The sequence below is a fragment of the Chiloscyllium punctatum genome, chromosome 34 (assembly GCF_047496795.1).
Source record: "Chiloscyllium punctatum isolate Juve2018m chromosome 34, sChiPun1.3, whole genome shotgun sequence".
Taxonomy (NCBI): domain Eukaryota; kingdom Metazoa; phylum Chordata; class Chondrichthyes; order Orectolobiformes; family Hemiscylliidae; genus Chiloscyllium; species Chiloscyllium punctatum.
The window spans coordinates 30,149,597-30,163,377 of record NC_092772.1 but is presented as its reverse complement, the minus strand read 5'-3'; the positions used below and the strand labels follow the sequence as shown (position 1 = coordinate 30,163,377).

The 13,781-nt window shown below is 44.9% G+C and overlaps 1 long non-coding RNA gene across 1 annotated transcript in view; it reads right to left on the bottom strand.

Annotated features, from left to right (window-relative positions):
- Positions 1-294: 294 nt before the first annotated feature.
- The window catches only part of LOC140458999 (uncharacterized), a 66,063-nt gene continuing 52,576 nt past the window's right edge, over positions 295-13,781 (bottom strand). Inside the window, exon 3 of the long non-coding RNA XR_011953808.1 lies at positions 295-500. This is a non-coding gene — a long non-coding RNA (uncharacterized lncRNA). The remainder of the gene's footprint in view (positions 501-13,781) is intronic.

Below are 13,781 nucleotides of genomic sequence, written 5' to 3'. Positions count from 1 at the left end.
AAGAAAGGACGAGAGAAATTTATTTTCTTCTGAATGTCAGTTTGCTCGCTGAGTTGGAGAGTTCATTTTCCGATGGTTCATCACTATCCGAGTGAACATTATCAGTGAGACTCCGGTGAAATGCAAGTTTATGTCCCACTTTCTATTTAAGTGTTTAGGTTTCCTTGATTCAGTGATGTAATTTCCAGTATTAGTGATTTCATGCCTGGTCTGTTTCCTCAGAGAGTGTTAGATGGAATCAAATCGATGTGTTTGTTGATAGAGTTCCGGTTGGATTGCCATATTTCTCGGAATTCTTGTGCGTGTCTTTCTTTGGCTGGTCCTAGATGGATGTGCAGAGCCAGTCAAAATGATATACTTCCTCATCCGTATGTAAGGATCTAGTGATAGTGGGTCATGTCTTTTTTCTGATTAGTTATTGTTCATGCATCCAGGTGGCTAGTTTTCTGCCTGTTTTTCCGATGTAGTGTTTGTTACAGTTCTTGCAAGGCTTATTCTTCCTGGAGCAGAACAGACAAAGATGTGAATTATTGTGGTGCTCATAAGTATGAAGAAAGCTGCAGAGTAAAACAGGAAAACTCTGTTTCCGTTAGTTGGCATTACAGCATCAAGGAGTTCTAATTTCAAAATGGTCAGCAAAAGAGCTGGGACTGAGATACAAAAATATTTCTTTATTGAGAGAGTTGTTAGGATTTGGATTAGACTGCCTGGGAGATTTGTAGATGACGATTCAATAAAGAATTGGATATATATTTTTAAATTATGAATTTAATGGGCTACAGAGATAGGGCTGGCAAATGGAAGGTGCTTGGGAAACATTACTGGAGCTGGTGCACACACAGTGGCCAATGGCCTCCTCCTGTACTTTAAAGGCTTGTACTCTATCATGTGTCTGATGCAAATAAAAATCAGTATCGAATTTTTTCCCATTTTAAGTGCTCGCAAATATCTGATTATTTGGTGCAGGATAAACATTTAAAATGCAAATATTGCAAGGTCAGTCTCATCATGTAGTCTATTTATTACTCAGAACATGAATATTTTAAATGTTATGTTCTGATAACGAAAACAAATATATCATTGCTTTGGCACAAATCTCTTTGAAAAGCTCTGACTTTTCCCTCACACCATAATGTGTCCTTTTTGTTCACTGTCAACATTTCATATTAAGTATCATTCTTTCTAAAAATCGGCAGTTTTCAAATTATTCTTCACTAAAACTTGATAACATAAATCATTCACAGTGCATGTTGAATTATTGCCATTTCTAAGTTGCTGGCTATTAGCTGAAGTTTGTACATTTCACTGAGAAATTTAACTGATTGATTATATATAGATGTATAAGAACGCTAATTTCATTTGATTGTCCAATCGTTTACTCACTCTGAACATAGAATCATTGAGAAGCCGACCATTTTCAAAATGTTGGAGTGGCAATGCATTGTTTTGAATCCTGACATTGAATATATAATTCTGATCACAGCAGTTAGGTACCATGTTCTTTATTCGATATAAAATAAAATGTGCATTCTTTATTTTTGTGTTACAAAAAATTGATAGGAGTTTATACATTACTCCCATAAATATAGAATCGACCCAATTGTTTTCAGAGATTATTGCTCAGTTGAATAATCATACTTCATATCTCATTTTTGTCCAATTCACGAAACATAGCTAATAGTTGATTATTGTTCCGGTCAGTAAACTCAACACCTTGCAATGAGCTACGCTAAAAATGGCTTCCAAAAGATTTGGAATCATTTACAGTGTTACTGGAATTCACAGTTGCCTGTAATGCTGAGTGACACACTGACCTGCTCCTAAATCTGTGCAAAGAGTTTCTAACCTGGGTCAGGGCAGTTAGTCAAACATTTCTTCACAAAAAATGATTTGGAATCCACCCTGGGAAAGGTGGGAGCTCGCTAACAGACTATCACTGGTCTCAGTGTAGCTACAAATAATGTCCAAATTAGATATCAATGGCTAACCAGTAACCAGGTTTTTAAAAAAACCATCTTCAGTCAGAGCCTGGCCCAGTGGGCAGATGTGTCGACATGCAGTGTCAGAATCACACCGCACAACTTACTGATGGTGCTGACACCTGGCCTACCTCCCAGACTCCATACATCTGCACCCTGGACCAGATGCTGGGAAAAGACGTTAAAATGTTGAGAGTCTGATGCACTTTCTTGAGTCTCACAAAGAAACCTCTGAAACCATACCCAATAAATGTCACCTTCATTATCACCAGTATCAAAATGAAATTTTACATCTCTGTGGATGACCAGAGATTAATACACGGTTCACCAAACAGAATATATCTGAAGAAAACAGCAGCAAACGGCAGGCCAAGAAGCACGTTAAGAACTGAACTTGGCGGATTCTGTTTGGTTTTGTGGTGACCTACACATATTGTACTGGCACTCAGGTAACTGTAACAATGCACAACGTAAATGTAAGTTTTGACCTAATACCTCGTCAAAGCTTCCTGATCTCACACACATCACTCCCTCACACACAAGAATTGATGAGAACCTACAAGCTTGGTGAAACAGGAATCATAGTGCAGGCCCTTCAGCCCTTGACGTCCTGCCGACATTTTATCCTATTCTAAGATCAAACTAACCTACATACCGTTCATTATACGATCATTCATGTGTCTATCCACACACCCACACTCTCTGCGTAAAGAACCTACCTCGGACATCTCCCATAAATATTCCTCCAATTACCTTAAAATCTTGCCCACTCATCATAGCCAATTCCGTTTTGGGTGAAAGCTTCTGGCTATCCACTCTATCCATGCCTCTAATCATCTTGTCCACCTCTATCAAGTCATGTTCCATAGAGCTGCAGCATAACCTCACTGCTTAAACTCAACCCCCATGCTAATGAAAACATCATCCGGCTTCTTAAGAACCTTATCAACCTGGGTGGCAACTTTGAGAGAGTTATGACATGGATCATCAGATCCCACTGTTACTCCACAACGTATGAATACTACATTTAACCGTGTATTATGCATTCAAATTTGACCTTCCAAACCGAATTGCTTCACAATTTTCCAGGTTGAACTCCAACTGTCTCTTATCAGCCCAGTTCACCCTCCTGTCAATGTCCAGTGCAAACTACAATAGACCTCCACATTACCCACAATTCCACCATACTTTGTTAATTTGAAAAACTTACTAATCCACCTTCCCTCTTCCTCATCGAAGTCATTTATAAATATCACAAACAGCAGAGGCCCCAGAACCGATCCCAATGGATCACCAATGGTCACCGAGCTCCAGACTGAATACTTGCCATTTACCATCCCCCTCTGTCTTCTATGGACCAGTCCATTCTTCATCAAGACAGGCCGGTTTCCCTGTATCTGATGCGTCCTTACTTTCTGAATGAACCTACCATGGGGAAATTTACCAAACGCCTGGTTAAAAACCATGTACTCCACATCCACTACTCTCGCTTCTTCAATGTGTTTGATCCCATCCTCAAAGAATTCAGTAAGGTTCGTGAGGCATGACCTGCCCCTCACAAAGCCATGCTGACTATTTCTAACCAAACTGCTTTGGAAGTAATCATAAATTGTGACTCTCAGAATCCTCTCCAAATCTTTGCCCAATGCTGATGTAAACTGACTGGTCTGTAATTCTCAGGATTATCCCTATTCCATTACCTGAACAAGGGAGTTACATTTGCCACCCTCCAATCATCTGGCACTACTCCAATGGAGAGTGAGGACGCAAAGATCATCTCCAAAGGCACAGTAATCTCTTCGCTCTCTTCCTGTAGGAAGCCAGGGTGGATCCCGTCTCGCCTAGGAGATTTATCTATCCCTATGTGTGTATTTCAATCAGTCTGTACTTCACCTCACCATGTCTACTCACTGTCCAACTATCTGATTGACTGCTTTCCATTTCAGGGCTCTATACAGTGCTGCTTTTCTGAACACATATTGTTCCCTATAACCTGTTAATCATGGAATGGAAAACATGGGAAGGCACCAATGCCTTCCTGATGAAAGGCTGATGCCCAAAGCTTTGACTCTCCTGCTCCTCAAATGCACCTGATATGTTGTGCTTTTCCAGCGCCACACTTTTCAACTCTGATCACCAGCATCTCCAGGTCTCACTTTCTCCATTACAAAGGGCTGTCCCCTCTGAACACTAAGCAGGCAATTAATCAGCAGAAACTCGCTGTATTTAGAGCTGACCGTTCAGTTCTGGAAAGTTGCATTTGATGAATACATTTACTGAAAACGAAATTACTATTCAACAAATATTCATTCAGTCCCAGAGTTACAGTTTTGGTTCATGGATTAGGCAGCTTGATAACGAGCAGTCAATGACTGAAGAACTCCGAAGTACAGAGTATTCCAGGTAATATATTCCAGGCTGGATGTGCTTTCCCTTAATGTTGGGTATGTTATCGGACAGGCAGATGTGATAAGGGAATGAGCTGACACGTGGAATTGTGACATTTTTGCCATTACAGAGATGTGCATGAGGGAGGTCAGGGCTGACAACTCAATATTCTGCGGTGCAAGAACTATAGGCAGCAGAGGAGAGGGGTAAAGGAGGAGGTGGTGATGCATTATTAGTCATTATGGAGTCAGTTGCTGCAGAAAGAAAGGAATTAAATCGGAAAGAGAAGCTTAAAGCAGGTACAAATTGAGCAGGTCAATGGAGGCAATTACCATTTGTGTAAGGCTAAACTTAAAACGGAAGTGGAAGCGTAAATATGAGGCGTGAAAAAACATTAGCGGGTAGTATGAGCGGGTTGAGAGAGATAGGGAGTAGTATATGATTTGGGAGGGGCTTAGAGATGTAGGAAGGGGTGTAGGGTTTGGAGTGGATTAGAGCGATAGGCAGGCGTGCAGGGTTTGAGAGAGTTATGGAGTTGTATATGGTTTGAAGGAGGTTGGAGAGATAGAGAAGGGTTACGGATTGGAGGGGGTTGGACGGATAGGGAAATGTGTAGGTTTGGAGGGGTTAGAGAGATAGGGAGGCGTGCAGGGTTTGAGAGAGATACGGAGTAGCATAGGGTTTGGAACAGGTTAGTGAGATAGGGAAGGGTGTGGGATTGGAGGGGATTAGAGAGGTAGGGAAAGGGTTAGGTGGGGTTGAGTAAGTAGGGAGAAGTATAGGGTTTAGAGGGTTCAGAAATATAGGGAGGAGAGCAGGGTTTAGAATGGGTTAAGGAAATAGAGTGTGGTGCAGGGGCGAGAGTAGGTTGAAGAGATAGGGAAGGGAGTAGTGATTGGAGGAGTTTAGAGAGCTAGGAAAGGGTGCAGTATTTGGAAAGGGTTAAAGAAATAGGGAGGGGTGTCGGGTTTGAAGGAAGTTAGAGAGATATAAAAGGGGTACAGTGCATGGAGGGTGTTATAGAGATAGCAAAGGCAGTAGGGGCTGGAGGAAGTTATATAGATGGGATGGGTGGAAGGTTTGGAAGAGGTTATAGAGATAGAGAGGAACGTAGGGTTTGGGGAAGGAAAGAGAGATAGCAAAGGGGGTAGGTATGGAGGAGGTTTGAAGCTCTTATGTCAGATCAAACACTGACACAGAAACCTCCTGCTGACTCCCCTCTCTCAGCCTCACGGTGTCAGATCAAACACTGACACAGAAACCTCCTGCTGACTCGCCTCCCTCAGCCTCACGGTGTCAGATCAAACACTGACACAGAAACCTCCTGCTGACCCCCCTCCCTCAGCCTCACGGTGTCAGATCAAACACTGACACAGAAACCTCCTGCTGACCCCCCTCCCTCAGCCTCACGGTGTCAGATCAAACACTGACACGGAAACCTCCTGCTGACTCGCCTCCCTCAGCCTCACGGTGGCAGATCAAACACTGACACAGAAACCTCCTGCTGACTCGCCTCCCTCAGCCTCACGGTGTCAGATCAAACACTGACACAGAAACCTCCTGCTGACCCCCCTCCCTCAGCCTCACGGTGTCAGATCAAACACTGACACAGAAACCTCCTGCTGACTCCCTTCCCTCAGCCTCACGGTGTCAGATCAAACACTGACACAGAAACCTCCTGCTGACTCCTCTCCCTCAGCCTCACGGTGTCAGATCAAACACTGACACAGAAACCTCCTGCTGACTCCCTTCCCTCAGCCTCACGGTGTCAGATCAAACACTGACACAGAAACCTCCTGCTGACCCCCCTCCCTCAGCCTCACGGTGTCCGATCAAACACTGACACAGAAACCTCCTGCTGACCCCCCCCTCCCTCAGCCTCACGGTGTCAGATCAAACACTGACACAGAAACCTCCTGCTGACCCCCCCCCCTCCCTCAGCCTCACGGGGTCAGATCAAACACTGACACAGAAACCTCCTGCTGACTCCTCTCCCTCAGCCTCACGGTGTCAGATCAAACACTGACACAGAAACCTCCTGCTGACTCCCTTCCCTCAGCCTCACGGTGTCAGATCAAACACTGACACAGAAACCTCCTGCTGAATCCCCTCCCTCAGCCTCACGGTGTCAGATCAAACACTGACACAGAAACCTCCTGCTGACTCCCCTCCCTCAGCCTCACGGGGTCAGATCAAACACTGACACAGAAACCTCCTGCTGACCCCCTCCCTCAGACTCACGGGGTCAGATCAAACACTGACACAGAAACCTCCTGCTGACTCCCCTCCCTCAGTCTCACGGTGTCAGATCAAACACTGACACGGAAACCACCTGCTGACTCCCCTGCCTCAGTGTACCTCTACATTGAACAACACTTGGAGGAAGCAAAGAGACTGACAGAGCTGGCGGATGTATACTGTGTGGGCCATTTCAAAACCACCACCAAGAGGAGCTCAGCAGCAGCATTACTGATCGAGGTGGTCGATTTAAAAGGACACAACTGCTTCACTGCGTCTGCACCGGGTCAGGGGGGAACGACTGATAGGTAGAAACATCCTTGACCTCACCATCACCAACCTACCGGCTGCAAACACATTGTTCAATGACTGTATTGGGAACGGTGAACTACCGCACACAGTATTTTTGGAGACATTTTCCACTTTTACATTGTGAAGACCCCTGTGTATATGTGACACCATCACTGTGCTCCAATAGATTTTGGAATTTTGCACTGGCCTGTATGAGGTGGTTCGGGTCATTACCAACAGCAGCAGAATTGTACTCCAGTATAATTTTCACTATCACTGTCTGGCATATACTTCACGTTATCCTGGCCGTCAAGCCAGGGATACACCCTTGATAAATGGAGAAAACAGGAAGGTCTGACTATAGTAGCACCAAATACACCTCCGAATGAGATGAAAAAAACTAAATTGGGCCACTTACTCATCACATGGTATAAATAGCAAATGAGACACAGATGTAACCAGTGAATCAGACCTAATCTCTACAATCTGGGTGAGTAGTGGTGGACAATCACACAACTCACTGGAGGAGAAGAATACACCAATACCACCTTCCTGAATGATGGAAGGGCTTAGCACAACAATAGAAATCTAAGGCTGAAACATTCATAGCAATGTTCAGGCAGAAATATCGATCGGATGATCTATTTTAGTCTCCTCCAGATGGCAGTCTTCAGCTAATCCGACTCACTTTGTGTGATGTCTACAAACAGCTGGAGGGATTGGAGAAGGCAAAGGCTGTGGGCCATGATAACATTCCATTCCGGCTGTTCCTGCTGGGATACAGCACTGGGACCTACCTGACAATGTTGGAAACTATCCGGGTGTGTTTTGTAGACACACAGACAAAACATCGGACAATCAGTGACTACCCCATTGCTCTAATCCCTGTCATTAATAAAGGAATAACAGATGTCACCCACAGTGGGGTCAAGCAGCACTTCCTCAGTACTAACCTGTTCGGTTAGTACTAAAGCTCAGTTTGGGCTCTCATCCCTTGGGCTCATTGAAGCCTTGGTTTAATGATATACAACAAGAGAACACACAGCTGAATTCGAGAGGTGAGGTGACAGTGACTGCACTTTTTACATGATCATAACTGCATTTGACCAAATGTCATATCCAGGATTAACGTCAAACCTGGAGCAAATAGGAATCGTCTGCACTGGCATGAGTTATACCTGGTACAAAGGAAGGTGGCTGGGGTTGGTGGAGAGCAGCCATCTCAGCTTCACCGCAGTTCCCCAGGGACGGGGTTGCTGGGTAAGCCTGTAGATCAGAAATGTAAAGGTAGGACACCATACTCCTACAGAATGATAGAGACAACTGGCGGTAGTTGAACTGGACAGTTATCATACCTCAAGTAAGGGAGAGATTGAGTAGGACAGTCCTTTAGTCACCCAAGGAATTGAACCCACACTGTTGGCATTAATCTGTATTATAAACCAACCATCCAACTGATCGAGCTAACCAAATCCTCACGCAGCTCTGTGTGATAGATATTGTAATATAATTCCATTCAGATATGTTGGTAAACACCTCTGGAGCAGGTGGAACTAGAAGCAAGCTTCCTAGCTCAGAGAGAGGGACAGCATCAGTGAGCTGTGAGTGCTCTCTGCCCTAGGCCCTATAATTTTCAGCTGCTTCATAAATGACTGTAAAATCACAAGTGAGGATGTTTGCCAATGATTGGACAGTATTCAACACCATTCATGATTTACTCAGATACTGAAGCAGTCCTTGTCCAAATGTAACAGAACCTGGAGATATGCAGGTTTGTGCTTAACAGTGACAATCCCATTTCCATTACACATGTGCCAGACAACGATTACTGATATCAATGGAAAATTGAACCACATCCTCTAACGTTCAATTCCACCACCATCACTGAACAAACACCAAACAATATTGCGGGGATTATCGTTAACCTGAACTGGACTGACCATATGATTTCATTACCTATTCCTGTGAAGGGCTTATGCTAAAACATTGACTTCTCCTGTACCTCAGATGCTGCCTGACCTGTTTTGATTTTCCAGCGCCACTTTTTGACGCACATAACTTCATTGGCTACAAGAATATGTCAGGGACTAGAAATTCTGCAGGAATAACTCACCTCAAAATTTCCAAAAGCCTGTCACCTATTGCTAAGACACATGTTGAATGTGTGTGTGATTAAATACTTCCATTTGCCTGTGTGAGTGCAGCTTCACCCCTCATCCACTGACGATCAGTAGCAGAAATACCTGCCATCTAATCAATGCTCTGCAGAAATTTATCAAGGCTCCTTACAACGTACCTCTGAAACCCCCGACCATCGAGAAGGACAAGGGAAGCAGATACACGGGACCCCCACCGTGTTCGCGTTCTGTTCCAAGCTATCTACCATCCTGATTGGGAAGTATATTGTCGATCCTTCAGTGTCACTGTTTTAAGTTCCCTATCTATCAATAAATGCCGTCCCAATCACATTTCATGAATAAATTAACAGAAAAATTTTTACTCGACCTGTTCAATACTGGACACTGTGTTTTGGGTTTTGTGAGCTCAGGCTGGTTGGTCCAGGCAGTACCTTGCATGTTGTGAACAGCTGAAGGGATATGCTGTTTGAAACAATCTGTCAGTCTCTCAGAGGCATGGCCTACATACTGAGCATCACACAGACACTGGCATTCTCATCCCACATTACTGAGCTTTGAGATAGACAGAAGCAACTGAAAACATACTCATATCTGACTGGAACTGTTTAAACACACAGTGATATTGTTGCCACGAAAATTATTATGAGTGAATATTTAGCAGGGAGAAAGTGAGGTCTGCAGATGCTGGAGATCAGAGACAAAAAGTGTGATTCTGAAAAAAAACTCAGACGTTCAGCCAGCATCTGAGGAGCAGGAAAATCGACTATTTGTTAACAATATTAATACAAGGGAAATAATTGTATATTTTCAAAGTTCTTGTACTTAATTGTAATTTGTTCTTGGGTGTGGCAATGAGACTCATCATTTCAATGCTACTTACTGTGAGTTTTCATCATATTGTTGTTATAACAGTGTACTGAATAAATGGATGGATTTTATGCTTGTTGGACAAACTATAAGTTGGTATTATGAAAGGATATCGGATCTTTAGTAAAGAGACTTTGCTGTTAATGTTTAGAACAATGCTGCAAACATTTACACAGAGATTTCCAGCTCAATTCAAACACAAGGTTGTTGGGCTGGGATCATGCTGGCCATCACTAGAGCTGCACAATTCTGTTTGGATACTGACATTGTGGGGCTAACATACACTAGATATGGTTTATGAGGGATTCAATGTAAGATGCCATGTGCTGCAGGAGTCCATCACCTTTACAACACATTCATTCAGGATCGGGTCGAAGGTGCAGAATTACAGAGTTTAGGTGGCACGCAAGAAGAGATTTACTTGCAAGATATGGCTGTTTATAGGTCAATGTTATAAATATTGAACTGCATCTGGACCAGTGCCATGTGCTAGTCCATTGACCAGTCTGCCCTACACACATCTCCCTGTTGTTCAGGTGTACCTCTAATCAGTCTATTCTGAGGGAGTGTGTGTGCAACTGCCCAGCTCCAGTTGGGAAGCTCTTTGTCAGATTTTGGAGATGGCCAGTGTTTTGGAGGTCCTAGTGAGACCCAATAACACTGTGTCGGAATTCAGGCTTTTCCTCAAAGTCATTTTCAACAGCTTTGCTGCCTACAAGATGGTGTGTTCACTGATCTGTACATGAATCGGTTGTTTACTACAGTCACTGAATTGTGTAATAGTTAAGTGTGCGCTCTGGTAATTCAATTATTGTTCACTTCAATTGTTTTCAACTGAAAAACAATGATGGTTGGTTTATTTTAAAATATGTAAGAAATAAAGTGATATTAACTCTTCATTACAGAAAATGTGAAAGTGACCTGTTATATATTTCCCATGAACTAATCAAGCAACAGTCAGATATTGTCTGTAAAGCAGGATTTTGTGAACAGGACAATGTCCCAGGCAACATCACCACCCTCTCTGGTAGGTTCTGTCCCACTGACAGGACAAAGCCAGACAAAGGGCGACTGCTCATTGGTATATAGTCAATATAGGGTGGGGCGGGGTGGTGGCTCAATGGCTCAGTGGTTAGCACTACTGCCTCACAGCATCAGGGTCCCAGGTTCGATTCCAGCCTCAGGCAAATACCTGTGTGGAGTTTGCAAATTCTCCCTCTGTCAGCGTGGGCTTCCTCCCACAGTCCAAAGATATGCACCTCAGTTGAATTGGTCACGTTAAACTGCCCATAGTCTTCAGTGCATTAGTCAGAGATGGTCGGTGTGGACGGATTGAGCTGAAGGGCCTGTTCCCATCCTGAAAGGAACCGAATCTAGTGATAGTGCTGGATCCTGTGGTTGCGAGACTGCTCTGCAGCAGGATAGGGTGGAAGCAATAAAAGGGAATATATAATTGATCACATCATCACCGATCTGTCTGCTGCAGATACACCCCTCCATCTCAAATATCAATAAGAATGGTCAATGCACAATGGGGAGCAAGGGTTACCTTCACATTTTGCAGACCCTCCTCACTATGATATGTAGCCCCTTCAGTACTGAATGGGATAGAAATTAAACAGATTGAATAATTAATGATGATGCAGCCATGAGGTGCAGAGGGCCATCAGCAGCAGCAGAATCATACTCTGTACAGCGCATACAGTATGCAACTTCACACCCGGACATACCTCCCACTGTACAGTAACCATCACGGCCCGATATACCTCCCACTGTACAGTAACCATCACACCCCGGCAGACCTCCCACTGTACAGTAACCATCACACCCCGACATACCACCCACTGTACAGTAACAATCACGGCCCGACATACCTCCCACTGTACAGTAACCGTCACGGCCCGACATTCCTCCCAATGTATTATCCACTTTGGTTATCCACTTTGGTGGCAAGAACAGGAAGGCAGATTACTACCTCAATGGTATCAAATTAGGTAAAGGGGCTGTTCAGAGAAATCTGGGTGTTCTTGTCCACCAGTCAATGAAGGCAAGCATGCAGGTACAGCAGGTCGTGAAGAAGGCTAATAGCATGCTGGCCTTCATAACAAGAGGGATTGAGTATAGAAGCAAAGAGGTGCTTCTGCAGCTGTACAGGGCCCTGGTGAGACCACACCTGGAGTACTGTGTACAGTTCTGGTCTCCAAATTTGAGGAAAGACATTCTGGCTATTGAGGGAGTGCAGCGTAGGTTCACGAGGTCAATTCCTGGAATGGCAGGATTGCCTTACACGGAAAGACTGAAGCGACTGGGCTTGTATACCCTTGAGTTTAGAAGACTGAGAGGGGATCTGATTGAAACGTATAGGCTTATGAAAGGATTGGACACTCTGGCAGGAGGGAACATATTTCCGTTGATGGGGGAGTGCCGAACCAGAGGACACAACTTAAAAATACGGGGTAGACCATTTAGGACAGAGATGAGGAGAAACTACTTCACCCAGAGAGTGGTGGCTGTGTGGAATGCTCTGCCCCAGAGGGCAGTGGAGGCCCAGTCTCTGGATTCTTTTAAGAAAGAATTGGATAGAGCTCTTAAAGATAGTGGAGTCAAGGGGTATGGAGATAAGGCTGGAAAAGGATACTAATTAGGAATGATCAGCCATGATCATATTGAATGGCGGTGCAGGCTCGAAGGGCAGAATGGCCTACTCCTGCATCTATTGTCTATTGTCTATTGTCTATGTACAGTAACCGTCACGGTCCGACATACCTCCCACTGTACAGTAACCATCACACCCCGACATACCTCCCACTGTACAGAAACCATCACACCCAGACATACCTCCCACTGTACAGTAACCATCACACCCCGACATACCTCCCATTGTACAGTAACCATCACACCCCGACATACCTCCCACTGTACAGTAACCATCACAGACCGACATACCTCCCACTGTACAGTAACCATCACGTCCCGACATACCTCCCACTGTACAGTAACCATCACGGCCCGACATACCTCCCACTGTATAGTAACCATCACGGCCCGACATACCTCCCAATGTACAGTAACCATCACACCCCGACATACCTCCCACTGTACAGTAACCATCACGGCCCGACAACCCTCCCACTGTACAGAAACCATCACGGCCCAACATACCTCCCACTGTACAGTAACCATCACGGCCCGACATACCTCCCACTGTACAGTAACCATCACGGCCCGGCATACCTCCCTCTGTACAGTAACTATCACACCCCGACATACCTCCCACTGTACTGTAACCATCACAGCTCGACATACCCCCCACTGTACAGTAACCATCACGGCCCGGCATACCTCCCTCTGTACAGTAACTATTACACCCCGACATACCTCCCACTGTACTGTAACCATCACACCCCGACATCCTCCCACTGTACATTCACCGTCACGGTCCGACATACCTCCCACTGTACAGTAACCATCACGGCCCGACATACCTCCCACTGTACAGTAACCATCACACCCCGACATACCTCCCACTGTACACTCACCGTCACGGTCCGACATACCTCCCACTGTACAGTATCCATCACGGCCCGACATACCTCCCACTGTACAGTCACCGTCACACTCCGACATACCCCCCACTGTACAGTAACCATCACACTCCGACTTACCTTCCAATGTACAGTAACCATCACACTCCGACATACCTCCCACTGTACAGTAACCATCACAATCCGACATACCTCCCACTGTACAGTAACCATCACGGCCTGACATACCTCCCACTGTACAGTAACCGTCACAGCCCGACATACCTCCCACTGTACAGTAGCTGTCACATCCTGACATACCTCCCACTGTACAGTAACCATCACGGCCCGACATA